Source organism: Moschus berezovskii, chromosome X, assembly GCF_049115385.1.
Source record: "Moschus berezovskii isolate FMDL1 chromosome X, NW_MosBer_1.0, whole genome shotgun sequence".
NCBI classification, from domain to species: Eukaryota; Metazoa; Chordata; class Mammalia; order Artiodactyla; family Moschidae; genus Moschus; species Moschus berezovskii.
Genome location: NC_142488.1, coordinates 6,535,458 through 6,549,609, shown reverse-complemented (window position 1 = coordinate 6,549,609; position 14,152 = coordinate 6,535,458). Strand labels below are relative to the sequence as shown.

The following is a 14,152-nucleotide window of genomic DNA, read 5'->3' as shown; positions in this document are numbered from 1 at the left end:
ACTCTTTGTGACCCCATGAATCACAGCACGCCAGGCCTCCCTGTCCATCACCAACTCCCGGAGTTCACTCAGACTCATGTCCATCGAGTCGGTGATGCCATCCAGCCATCTCATTCTCTGTCGTCCCCTTCTGGATTCAGCTTAGGAGTCTTTTTTTTTTTTGGTTCTACTAGTTTATTGCTACCAACCCATCTCCCTCCACCCTCATGCATGTAACCGCATGGACTGTAGCCCGCCTGGCTCCTCTGTCCATGGACTTTTCCAGGCAAGAATCCTGGAATGGGTTGCCATCTCCTTCTCCGAGGACTCATGTTGTTTTAACAAGTGAGCTGACGCCAGGGACTAGGTTGGATAGGGTTTCACATCATCAGTGCCAACTGAAGGCTTACACCCTGTCTTGCAATGGCTGGGCACCATCTTTCTTCCTCACGAGACTCTAGCCTACCTGCCTCATTCACTATTACACCCATGAGCCCGGGAAAACGTCAAACACAGAGCACTCACGGGCGACACTGCGGAATAAATAAACATTCATAGATGAAGGAGACAGTTAATCAGCTCTTAACAGGACTGTGTTGAAAAAAACACTTACTTGAAAGGATGAGCTCTGATGGGTGTGTTAAAAAACTTTATCATATTACTTAATAGACAGCCTTGATCTTCGTGTATTTAATACTTCTAGCACTGACACCCATGGCAGGTCATAATTTGTAAGTTTATTAAGACACAAATTCAGATAGCATGGTTGTAAAAGCCAGTGGGAAGACCTCATTTAGGCAGTGAAAAAGCCTAGCAAATCATTAAACCTCCATATCTAATATAATCTTTCTCCCCTTCACATCATTCACAAGTGGACACTACTACAAGTTGATATGTTCACGAGTCTAGATTACTGATGTCTGGAAGCGAGATATGCAAAAGGGAGTCTTAGATACACTTAATATTAGGCCATTGACTGTATAATCCATCAAGTTACTGGCAGCTACTAGGTTGAAAGTGTTGGCTCATTTGTGTCGACTCTGAGACCCCTTGAACTGTAGGGGTTCTAGGCTTCTCCGTCTGTCCATGGGATCCTCCAGCCAAGAATACTGGAGTGGGTTGCCATTTCCTTCTCCACGGGATCTTTCCGACCCAGCGATTGAATCTACGTGTCCTGCATTGCCAGGCTGATTCTTTATCACTAAGCCACCAGGAAGTTATTAGGTTAAATGATCTTGTATTGATGGCTTTTTTTTATTACTCAAAAATGGTTCATTTTTTATTTAGCTTTCTGACTCTGTGCTTGTGGTTTCAATACTTTCACAACGATCTTCTGCTCTTCAATAAGGAAAGCACACTTGATCCTGTCACGGATGCATTTAGCACACATGGAACCACCATAGGCTCGGCTGATGTGTTTCTTCGTTTTAGACAACCTCATGAGAACTTTAGGTCTCACAGCACGAATGCCTCTAAGTCGGCCGGCACACACCACATGCGGATTTTGGTGCTTTCCCAACCTTCTTGGTATAAAGGTAAACAATTCTATTACCAGGGGTTTGGGACAGCCTGGTTTTGTTAGAGGCTGTATTGTAGGACAGCCTACAACAGTACGTCAGACGCTGCACCATCCTGAATGCCTCTAGATGCCGCCCCCGGAAGATTGATGGCTTTTTATATAATGTTTTGTACCAAGTTTGAGATAGAAATCTCTATAAATTATATATTCCATTTACCTATGAGTGTATGGTATATATATCACATATATTAATTTTTACATGGGTAGTCAATACTTTCTCTAAATTTGTATCTGTATTCTCTAAATACTCCATGAGGAATGTGTTTCTTTAGAAATAAGAAAAATGTTATTTCTTAAAATGTAAACTCTTACAGGAGTGCAAAAAACTCACAATTCTTTTGTGAAATAATGATGCTGTCTTGAGAAAGCTGAGCACTAAAGAAGTGATGCTTTTGAACTGTGGTGTTGGAGAAGACTCTTGAGAGTCCCTTGGACTGCAAGGAGATCAAACCAGACAATCCTAAAGGAAATCAGTCCTGAATACTCATTGGAAGGACTGATGTTGAAGCTGAAGCTCCAATCCTTTGGCCACCTGATGCGAAGAGCTGACTCATTGGAAAGACCTGATGCTGGGAAAGATTGAAGGCAGGAGGAGAAGGGGACGACAGAGGATGAGATGGCTGGATGGCATCACGAACTCAAAAGACGTGAGTCTGACAAAGTTCTGGGAATTGGTGATGAACAGGGAGGTTTGGCGTGCTGCAGTCCATGGGGTCGCAAAGAGTTGGACACGACTGAGCAAGTGAACTGAACTTGAGTGTATGTTTGTCCATCCACAAACATAGTTCAAAAGCCTACTTTCATGACGTACAAGTTTGCTGCTGTGATTTAGTCGCTCAGTTGTATTTGACTGTTTGTAAGCCCCCGGACTGTAGCCCACCAGGTTCCTCTGTTACATTAGCAATAGCTCTAATTATGAGAACTCATTAATAGAGAACTATACTCGCTAAGAGTCGGACACGACTGAGCGACTGAACTGACTGATACTCGTTAATATAGAAATTATCTTATTTTTATTTTAAAAATTGAGTTTTCTTCACTAAAAACATGGTTCAAACAGTGGACTCAACAAAGTCATGGCTATTTAGAAACTCGGTGAACAGAATCAGTCTAAACAAGTAACATGCTCCACAGCCATTTGACTTTTATGCAGGACAGAACTTAATTCATTGGTACTCTACAGAGTAAAGAGCTTTCCTGGTAACTCAGCTGGTAAAGAATCCACTTGCAATGCAGGAGACCCCAGTCCAATTCATCGGTGGGGAAGATCCCCTGGAGATGGACAGTCTACCCACTCCAGTATTCTGGGGCTTCCCTGGTAGATCAGATGGTAAAGAAGCCGCCTATAATGCAGGAGACCTGGGTTCAATCCTTGGGTAGGAAAGATGCCCTGGAGGAGGGCATGGCAACCCACTCCAGTATTCTTGCCTGGAGAACCCCATGAACAGAGGAGCCTGGTGGGTTGCAGTCTGGGGAGTTGCAGAGAATCGAACACAACTGAGTGACTAAGCTCAGCAATCTAAGTCAGGGGTCCCCAGCCTCTGGAGCCTAACGCCTGATGATCTGAGGTGGAGCTGATGTCATAATAAAAAAAAATATAAAGTGCACATTAAATGTAATGTGCTTGGATCAACCGGAAAGCATCCACTCACACCCCCAGCCCGTGGAAAAACTGACTTCCACAAAACCCATTCCTGATGCCAAAAAGGTCGGGGACTGCTGGTAAGCCCTACTCTCCTCTGGTGGGCCTTCTTCTCCCAGCATTTCTAGGACTGGTCAAGAAGCTGTGCAGAATCTTCTCCATCTCCTGATGATGAAAAGTGACAGTGAAAGTCGCTCAGTCATGCGATTCTTCACGACCTCATGGACTGTAGTCCATGGGATTCTCCAGGCCAGAATACTGGAATGGGCAGCTGTTTCCCTTCTCCAGAGGATCTTCCCGACCCAGGGATGGAACCCAGGTCTCCCGCATTGCAGACGGAGTCTTTACCAACTGGGCCACCAGGGAAGCCTGATGATGAAGCTGAGGCTTATTTAGCCCTGGCTATTTAGGCACCTCCCTCTCCCAAACCTGCATTATGGTTCTGCTAACCTTGTGGCCCGGCCCCCCTGGTGGCTCAGTAGCAAAGAATTTGATTGTCAATCCAATACAGGAGACTGGGGTTCGATCCTTGGGTTGGTAGGAAGGGAATGGTAACCCACTCCAGTATTCTCGCCTGGAGAATCCCATGGACAGGGGATCCTAGTGGGCTACAGTCCAGGGGGGTCTCAAAAGAGTCGGACACGACTGAGCGAATGAACCATCACCACCACCCTGGTGGCCACGTCGAGAACTTCTCAAAGAACATTCGTCCTCATCCTTGGCTACAGCTTAGATTCCCCTGCCAGGAACAGTGCTTGTCAGCCTCGCCCACACCTTAGACTCACCTGGGAGCTGTTTCTTCCTGACGACAGTTTTGAGGTCCAGCTGCACTGTCTCAGGCTCTTTAGAGGCTTCCCAGGTGGAAGAACCCGCCTGTAATGCAGGAGATGGAGGACACTCCGGCTCAGTCCCTGGGTGGGGAAGATCCCCTCCAGAATTTTTGCCTGGAGAATCCCGTGGACAGAGGCGCCTGTCCATCACAGACTGACCAAAAGCAGCAGAGTGCAGCTGGAAGGGTGTACACCCTACACGGTAGGAGGCTGTCCCAGCAGTTCCCCAGGGCCGGGTCTGGGCAAACGGACGTGGTCTGCACTGTCTGCAAGCACCCTCCCAACCTGCACGCGGGACCGGGATGAGCAGGTGGCTCTTCTACCTCACCACCCCGTCCTCTCCCTGTCAACCGTGCCCGTGAGCCGGAGGCGCTTCCTCCCTGGGCTCGGGCAGGGACTTGCCCTAAATCACATCCTGAGCCCCCTTCCTCCACAGGAAGAAAGGACACCTCCGAGTCTAAGTCTCGAGAACTGCTGTGCTTAATGGTCTGCTGCAGGACAAGCCTCTCATACTGGCTGCTGCTGCTACGTCGCTTCAGTCGTGGCCGACTCTTTGTGACCCCACGGACTGCAGCCCACCCGGCTCCTCCGTCCATGGGATTTTCCAGGCAAGAGTACTGGAGCGGGCTGCCATTTTCCTCCTCCAGGGGATCTTCCCTACCCAGGGATCGAACCCGCGTCTCCTAAGTCTCCTGCATCGGCAGGAGGGTTCTTTACCACTGAACCTCATTTGTGCACGCGTGCTCAGTCACTTTAGTCATATCCAACTCATTTGGACCCCATGGATTGTACCTGCCCCCACAGGTTCCTCTGTCCATGGGATTCTGCAGGCAAGAATCCTCGAGTGGGTTGCCATGCCCTCCTCCACGGGATCTTCCCGACCCAGGAACTGAACCCAAGTGTCCTGCGTCTCCTGCATTGCAGGCGGGTTCTTTTACTGCCGAGCCACCTGAGAAGCCTCTAAAGAGGCTGAGACCGTGCAGCTGGAGAGCATCACAGTGGCCTTTCCCTATCCCTGTCTTTATAACCACAATCGCTGCAAACACCCTGTGAGCGGATATCTGCTGCTCTGAATCTGGCACTGGGGAGGCAGCAAAGCAGTCAAGAAATGGATCCCAGGGACTTCCCTGGTGGGCGAGTGGTTAAGACTCCACCCTTCCAATGCAGGGGACACGGCTTCGATCCCCGTTCGGCAAACTACCCGCTGTCAAAACTAAAACATAAAATATAAAAAGAGATGAACCCTGGTTGCCCTCAGTGATCTAGCATGTGATCTCGAGAAAGTTACTTTGTCTCTTTGTGCCCTAGTCAGGCGTCCTCACTGGCTTTCCAGGTGGCTCAGCGGTAAAGAATCCGCCTGCCGATGCAGGAGACCTGGGTTCAATCCCTGTGTGGGGAAGATGCCTTCAAAGAGGGCATGGCAACGCACTCCAGTATTCTTGCCTGGGATATCCCACGGACAGAGGAGCCCGCAGTCCATGGGGCCACAGAGTCGGACAGGACTGAGCAAACACGCAGGCAGCCACCCTTGAGATGCAAGCACCCCGGTAGGTACCACCCCCACAGGCTGTGAGGAATGTTAAACCCATCAACCCACACAAAGCCACTGGAAGAGGCAGATGCTAAAGATCACGCAAGCATGTGTTCAGTAAACCACCACAAATACAAGTTTGGCATCAATGCTTCCCTCTCGGTACTGACATGTGGAGCCAATGAAAAGCACACCCAGAAAGCTTGTGGTGCTGCACAAAGGATCACAGCGATCTGCCGCTCTAGCACAGAAAGTATACACACACACACACAAGTGGCTTAAGCCAGGGGTCAAGAAAAATGTGTCCATGACGAAAACGCCTGTGATTTCAACTGTTACGTGTCAATATCTGATGTTAAGTACAGGTTGGGTCACAGGAGCCAACTGCTTGTCTACATGGTTAGGCAAAACATGTTTCTTTTCTAACTGAAGGAAAAGAACCTTTTCAATTGTCCACATTCGTGGAATGGGGAAATGAAGTTTTGTTGTTGTTGTTGAGTCGCTCGATTGTGTCCAACTCTGAACCCACCAGGCTCCTCTGTCCAGGGGATCTCCCAGGCAAGAATACCGGAGTGGGTTGCCATGCCCTCCTACATGGGCTCTTCCTGACCCAGGAATCTGCATTGCAGGCAGATTCTTTACAGCTGAGCCCCCGAGGAATCACCTGAAGTGAAGCTTCTTTATATTTTAAATATTACCTTATAAATGTTTCTGCAGCCTAGAGAACCCAAATTTTTTTCCTTTAATACAGCTGGAGAAATGTGGTCATCTTTGGTAGTGAGCCAGTTTTAAAAAAAAATCTTGAGGCATATGAAAAAGCAAACAGAAATAAAATCTGGAGTGTGTGTACGTGAAGACACAGGAAACTAAAATTTCAGAATTGCACAGACCTCTTGGAGGCCCTTGACCTTACAATTTCACCTCTACAGCTGCTTTCTAAGTGAGCGGTGCTGTGCAGCCACTCCAAGGGCTGCCATGAACAGTCTACCTCCTGAAAATGGCCCTTCAAACACACGGCATGATGCTTCCTCAAGGCAAAAGAATAAAATGTCAGAAACAAAGTTTCGTGCTTAAAACGACAGCTTCAACAGGGTTCTCCAGCGTCCATGGGAATTTAGAAAAAACAGAACTAGTATTAGGCTAGACATAGACATCCCCAAGCAACAAACGCTGTCAGAATGACTTTCAACTTGCTGCCTCTTTTACTCACAGGGAACGCAGTCTGTGGAATTCTGCAGGCCTGAATACAGGAGTGCATAGCCTTTCCCTTCTCCAGGGGAATCTTCCCCACCCAGGGATCGAACCCAGGTCTCCCGCATTGCAAGTGGATTCTTTACCAGCTGAGCCTCCAGGGAAGCCCAAGAATACTGGAGTGGGTAGCCTATCCCTTCTCCAGGGGGATCTTTCCAACCGAGGGATCGAACCCAGGTCTCCCGCATGCAGGTGGATTCTTTACCCGCTGAGCCACCAGGGAATCAGCCATACCCACACATATGACCCCTCCCTGTTAAGCCTCCCTCTCCTCCCCCAAGCCGCCCCTCTGGGTCATCACAGAGCACCGAGCTGAGCTCCCTGAGCTAGGCGGCAGCTCCCCATCAGCTGTCCATGCTACCCACGTCAGTGTAGAGACATCAGTGCTGTTCTCTCGGTGCATTCGGCCCTCTCCTTCTCCATGGGGTCCACATATCCATTCTCTGCGTCCGCGTCTCTATTTCCACCCTGCACACAGCTTCACTGGTACCATTTCTGGTTAAACTGTCTTGGAAGTTTGAAGACACTTGAAGCAGAATTTTCTCTTTGCCTCAGCCAGTCAGATACACCAACTAAAGATTGTATCAAACACAAAACCTAAAGATTCATAACTCTTCTAAACAGGTATTACATGTTAACCACCTTCTAGATGCTGGCAGCAACCAGTCCAGACAAGACAGTCCCTGCCCCAAATCAACTCTGAACACAGAGGGTGGAGGCAAAACACATCTCTCACATCTCATTGTGATAAACGCTGTCACAATGGCCCATGCCTGGCAGCAAAGAGAAGACTGGGATTAATACTGCCAGAAGTTGTTTGAATTTAATCCAAAAGGGCAGCCTGAGACAGAAGGGTTTGTTTAGGCCTTGAAGGATAAGTAGAACGTAATAGAACAGACAAATGTGAAAGTATATTCCAGCAAGAAAAGACAGGGAGCTAAAAATGGACAGTTTATCCATCAAGATTTTTTAATTTTCGAATGCCTACTCCACTCTTTGTCTTGTATTAGAGAGTAAATATGGAGAAGGAAATGGCACCCCACTCCAGTACTCTTGCCTGGAAAATCCCATGGGTGGAGAAGCCTGGTACACTGCAGTCCATGGGGTCACGAAGAGTTGGACATGACTGAAGCGACTCAGCAGCAGCAGTAGCACACACTAAATAAAATTTATTTAAAGAGTGATGAGAGGTATAAAGACAACTGATTCGATACATGGTATATCAGGAGGTAGGACCTTGGCCAAAGACGTGACCTGCTTTTATAACTGTTTCTAATGCAAATTTTGTTCTCATTACAATAGCTAACTTTACGACACAAGTTCCAAGAAAATCCGTCATCAGAAAGCGTGACCGCCATAACTGATAAATGCAGGAAGAGCTGCTGTAATTAACTGCTACTCTTGCCTTTTTTTTTTTTTTCCTTTTCCAGATGCAAGCAGCACGTTGCCTACATGTTATAAATAAAAATGCATGCATCCCATTTATTAAACCCTTTTACTATTCTGGGGGACTTCCCTGATGGCTCAGACAGTAAAGAAATCACCTGTAATGCAGGAGACATGGGTTCGATCCCTGGGTTGGGAAGATCCCCTGGAGCAGGAAATGGCAACCCACTCCTGTATTCTTGCCTGGAGAATCCCACGGACAGAGGAGCCTGGTGGGCTAGAGTCCATGGGGTCGCAACGAGTTGGACGCGACCGAGTGACTAACACGTGTTACTTTACCACTTTTTAGTAAAATTATAAATAACTAAATGTGAAGACCATATACAAATTCTGATCAAGGAAAGGACTGAAGGGATAACAAGGTTTTGATACTCATAATGGCCGAACAGCGTGATCCTGGACACATAATGAGAAACACACATATGGAAACACCTCATTATTGAGATTATTTCTCGTTTTTGAGCCAGTGCAGGGAAGTAGGGTCTGTGTACAGGCTCTGGAATCAGGGAGACTGGGGCTGATAATCTCTGCCTCTGTGTGGAGGTAGGAAAACCATTTTAGCTCTAAATTCTCCTTTCTCCTACATAAGCACTTGTCATCACTGCTGTAAAAGTTACAAGAGACCTTGGGTACAAAGGCCTGAAATGGGATGGGCAGTCAATAGGTATGATAATTATTAATAATAGAATTCCAGCAGATAGGAGTACAGGCTAAAACGAATAGACCAGAATTCTTATTTTCTCCATTTGAAATGAGGTGATTACATAAGTGGATGTTTTGGCAATTACGGTATTTCTTTCGATAACAGGGTCAGTAATGATCAGATCCTGCAATCCAAATTAAAACAGAGTGGTATTTTGGTGAATCTGATGAAGCAGAAGCCACCAAAGATGACACTGTGTATTACTCAGCAACCTCACTTTTCTGACACTGATATAATTTCCCCAATAACTCCCACTGGAAGATAATTACGTGCAGGATAACAAGAAGGCCTATTTACAAACATCTTTACAAATTGTGGATCACAAACAGTCAGGTCAAGGGCAGCGCTGTTTTGCAACAACAACAATTAGAAAAAAAAAGGCAGAGAATACAGATTTTCTTTTATCGGGCTTTTAAAAATATCTAGGACTCTGTCCTGCATTTTGTATCCCTCTCCCACCATCACCCCCAATCACCAACACCTATCTACCAAAGATCTAAACTCCTTTGGTATAAAAAGATATTTTTGACGTATGAAAATTTCGAAAGCTTATCTGGTCCATCTCACACTTATGCAGACTATCAACTGCAAGCAGTATAAACAATAATAGAAACACCTGGGGGAAAAATCCTTTCCATTTTGATTTCTCAGTTCAGTGTATATTATATTTGGAACCCTTCACCTGTGAAATTAAAACAAAGTTTATACATAAAGGTTCCATTTTAAAAATGCTTCTCTATGGAAAAAAAGCTTGATATTTAGTTTCTAGGCTATGCTAGGATCTGTGCTGTATATTTTCAGATGTATCCAATGACAAGAAATTGACACTTCTTAACGGTCCCTCGTTTTAAACTACACATATATATATAAACACACACATTACATACATACGTTTGCATATATGTGTGCATGCCTGCGTGCGACGTCGGTTCAGTCGTATCCCACTCTGTTCATGGAGATTCTCCAGACCAGAATACTGGAGTGGGTTGCCATGCCCTCCTCCAGGGGATCTTCCTGACCCAGGGAGCAAACCTGCATCTCTTGTGTCTCCTGCATCGGCAGGCAAATTCTTTACCATTCTTTACCACTGGCACCACCTGGGAAGCCTATATATACATATGTACATATATATCAAAAATATATTACATATGAAATTCAAATACAGTTTGAAAACAAACATTTCCATTTATAATAGAGTTACTGAGTTTTACTTCAAGTGGTCAGTTCTTCTAGCACATATCTAACAGACAAAAAAGGTGCAAGGGAAAAGGCACATATCAGGAAGAACCGTTCTGCTTGCAAGATTTCGAAATTCAGTTTCAACTCATTTAAGAAAACAAAGAGAAAAGGGTAGGTGTGGTATGGGAGGTTCACAGTTGCCTCCCAAGGCCCAACAAATGCCATCACGCCTCCGAGGCCAGCTTCTCTGTCTCTCAGCATGGTGCCGTGCTGTGCTTAGTCGCTCGGTCATGTCTGACTCTGCAATCCCAGGGACTGTAGCCCGCCAGGTTCCCCTGTCCATGGGATTCTCCAGGCCAGAATCCTGGAGTGGGTAGCCTTTCCCTTCTCCAGGAGATCTTCCGCAACCCAGGGATCAAACCCAGGGCTCCTGCATTGCAGGTGAATTCTTTACCAATGAACCACCAGGGAAGACCTGGCTCTGTGCTAACTCCCTCTAAACGGCCTTTATTCCCTCCCTGTGGTATCATTCACCAACAGCTGCCTGCCTGCCCTTCCTCCTGAGCAACAACAACCCGTAGGAAGGAACGCAGCCTCCTTCTCTGTGGGTGCCCAGGGCGTGCTCGACTCCAGGACTGCAGAAGTGCCTTCCTCAGAACTCTGTGGTGGTCTCGACACAAGGGATGCTTTCCCCAGGCCTTGGCGACCTGCGGTACCATCTTGATGCCTCTGGGGCAAGGGCGCCGCTGTGTGGGCCAATGCTCTGGCCAGAACCCCCTGAAATTGAAGCCTGTGCATTTCTTCTTTCAACTCCATCAGGCTCAGCATGCAGAGTTCTGGGAGAAGGTGACGGGTGAGGAGCTGCCACACAGAGGGACCATGAGGGTGTCACACGGAATGATGGCATGCCCCACAGACCTGTTCACCTGTGCTAGGATGCCAAGGCTGGAACACAAATCCCACCACATTGACAGCAGACTGGAACAGGAGAGCCTCTGGCCCTGTCCTTGGGGCAGAGGGGTGGCAAGCATCCCTTGCCTGCATCTCACTCCTTCTTGATGAAAACACATGATCAAGTTTTGCAGGAGGAAGTTGAGGATGGGCTTCCCTGATAGCTCAGTTGGTAAAGAATCCTCCTGCAACGCAGAAGACCCCAGTTTAATTCCTGGGTCGGGAAGATCCCCTGGAGAAGGGATAGGCTACCCACGCCACTATCCTTGGGCTTCCCTGGTGGCTCAGCTGGTAAAGAATCTGCCTGCAATGTGAGAGACCTGGGTTTGATCCCTGGGGTTGGGAAGATCCCCTAGAGAAGGGAAAGGCTACCCACGCCAGTATTCTGGCCTGGAGAATTCCATGGACTGTCTAGTCCACGGGGTCGCAAACAGTCAGACATGACTGAGCGACTGTCGCCCACGTTGAGGACAGGGAAGGCCTTGGGCACTTTGCTTCTGTGCCAGCTGCTCTCGTGGGTGCCTCTCAGGGCTAAGGGTTCACCACGCCCCAGGTCAGTGTGGACACGAGCAGCATCTCGGTATGCCTGTGCACTAGCATGCGATCTGTTCTGTTCTGTTCCATCGCTCAGTCGTGTCCGACTCTATGCGACCCCGTGGACTGTAGCCTACCAGGCTTCTCCATCCATGGGATTTTCCAGGCAAGAATACTGGAGTAAGCTACCGTTTCCTTCTCCAGGGGATCTTCCCGACCCAGGGATCGAACCCGGGTCTCCCACATTGGAGGCAGAAGATTTAACCTCTGAGCCACAGCATGCGATCATGCACCTACATTGGAGGCAGAAGCTTTAACCTCTGAGCCACAGCATGCGATCACGCACCTACAATGACACACCGACTGTCTGCCTCCCTGCCCGCTAGGCTCTAGGTGAGGAAGAATGATTTCCTGTTAACTGGCTGTGCCCTGCACCTGCACTATGTGTGTTAAACAATGGGTCCTTAATAAATGTTTGATAAATGGCTAGCAAATAAGCCAGTTCAAAACTAAGTGACTGGGGAAAACAGGCAAAAGAATTACTAAAAAAAAAAAGATCTTAAAGGGTAATCAAAGTACTATTTACTCACAAGAGTAATTTACTTAAATCCAACAATCACAACAAATATTTATTAATCATGCACGATGTGACAAGCCGTATGCACGGAGCTGAGATTATGAAAACAAACATGCTTCAATCTGATATTCTTCCTTACCTTAAGCAAAGGAAAAGTAAGTGAACCTTTTAATTAGTTTGCATGAAAATGAACCTTTTAATTAGCTGCATGTAGGTATAAGAGCTAAAAAAGAGAGGAGAGGGATGTATCTCTATGTTTTAAAGTTTAAATTGTTAACAGTTATATTATGGAGCTTGTGAATACTTTTCCGTGACCCTTAAAAGTGGTGGGATCGCACTCACCGGCAGGTGTGGTAATAACCGCTGATCTCATTTTCCCTTCTAAGGAAGGATCGTCCGAGTCGTGGTGTTCATCCTTGCTGCCCCAGGGACACGTTTCTCATCTGTCTTCTGAATCAACCTGCTTCTTGTTGGCGCTGTGGCTCAGCCATGTCTGACTCTGTGACGCCACGGGCTGCAGCATGCCAGGCTTCCCTGTCCTTCCCTATCTCCTGGAGCTTGCTCAGACTCATGCCCAGTGGGCCAACGATGCCATCCAACCATCTCGGCCTCTGTCGCCCTCTGCTCAACCCGCTGGCAGTGACAAAATGCACGAAACGGTTGGCCACCATGACCACCAAATTTTGGCTCTGTGGCACCACAGATTTTGGCTCTGGGGACCTTATCTCTTCTTACATCTGTGATCCCACCACATCACTTTAAGCCAGACCACCCCAGGGGTTAGGCCAGGCCTTTGACAACTTTAGCATGCAGAGCAAATTCTGGGGATTCTGCTGAAACGCAGACTCTGCTTCAGGAGATCTGCTGAAACGCAGACTCTGCTTCAGGAGATCTGAGGCCTGGGTTCCCTCCTTTCCAGTAAGTTCCCTGGAGGACGCTCTTTTGGAAAGACCACACCCTACCAGAGAGTTAGAAGGCAGCGGTCGGATGAAAGATTGAACAGCGCGTCCTTCTACATTTCCTGATATACACACTCCTCCTTCCCTTCACTAAATCCTAATGGAGTCAAGCATTCAGCATAAGGCAGTTGTGCTACCCACAGTTGTTAGCATGTCTCCATGATCTGCTGTTTACAAGAAAGAAAAACAAAATCGCCTCCTTAGTCATCACATCCCGCGCTCCTGGTTACAGAGTGTCCTGGGGCAGAGCCCAGGGCCCTGGAATCTCAAATGGGGAGAAAGAAAAGGCACAAGGGAAAGGCCATTTGGGGGGCTCCCGCCCACTCCCTCTCCCGCTTAGAGACACGCTTGGCATTTTTCAGATTCTCTCCTGTAGCTTCGGTGGAAATAAACCTGTCCTCAAACAAGGGGACCTGGGGCACCTTCCAGCACAAAGCCCACCAATTCCTGCAGGCTTGATTGTTAGGATTAGACAGGGAAGACACTGTTCAGGGGCAGGAGGAGCCGCCGGTCCTTTGAGTCTGGGTGGAAATGCCAGCCGAGTGCGGGCCGCCACGGTTAGCTCTATCGAGGGCCAGTGGTGCCCGCTGACGAAAACAAGAGGCTGGTCCATTTGTGCAGCGCCAACTTCCCCGAGTTAGCGCCAGCTCGCATTCTGCCACCCGCTTTTGCAGACCAGCCCCCTGGGAACCTCAGAAAGGTTAACACAACCCTAAGGCGGCCTGAGGAACCGAACGCTGACCACAAATCGCAGGCTGCCTTGCAGGAGCCGAGGGGACGGCCCGCCCTGACTCGGACAGCAGGCCCCGCCTCCAGGCGGAAGAGCCGGGAAACCACTTCCGGGGAACAGCCGGCCACGGGACCTAGCCCTTCCGGTGCAAGGCACAGACGGCACGTTCGCAGGCCCGCGGACCCGCAGGTGAGGGCCGACCCTAGCTATCCGGAGACGGTACGAGCCCAGAATGTCGACTCCCTTACCCGCGCGAGAGGA

General features: G+C 48.2%; 1 protein-coding gene, 1 long non-coding RNA gene and 1 pseudogene across 5 annotated transcripts in view; 1 reads left to right on the top strand and 2 right to left on the bottom strand.

The window, feature by feature from the left end:
- Window positions 1-13,938, bottom strand: part of LOC129564346 (uncharacterized) — a 193,649-nt gene extending 179,711 nt beyond the window's left edge. For both annotated transcript variants that reach the window (XR_008687473.2, XR_008687475.2), the window contains exon 1: window positions 12,545-13,938. This is a non-coding gene — a long non-coding RNA (uncharacterized LOC129564346). The remainder of the gene's footprint in view (window positions 1-12,544) is intronic.
- Window positions 129-7,531, bottom strand: LOC148773214 (large ribosomal subunit protein eL34 pseudogene; annotated as a pseudogene). Its single transcript, XR_016036980.1, has 3 exons — window positions 7,178-7,531; window positions 3,986-4,073; window positions 129-2,127 (listed from the first exon to the last, which is right to left on the bottom strand). The product of XR_016036980.1 is annotated as a large ribosomal subunit protein eL34 pseudogene (transcript).
- A 76-nt stretch (window positions 13,939-14,014) lies between the features above and the next one.
- LOC129564344 (patatin like domain 4, phospholipase and triacylglycerol lipase) overlaps window positions 14,015-14,152 on the top strand; it is a 46,591-nt gene continuing 46,453 nt past the window's right edge. Inside the window, exon 1 of one of the 2 annotated variants that reach the window (XM_055438259.2) lies at window positions 14,015-14,080. The gene's annotated coding sequence lies outside the window, so the exon portion shown is untranslated. Of the gene's footprint in view, window positions 14,111-14,152 lie in introns of both variants that reach the window. The other variant, XM_055438260.2, reaches the window with a different exon arrangement.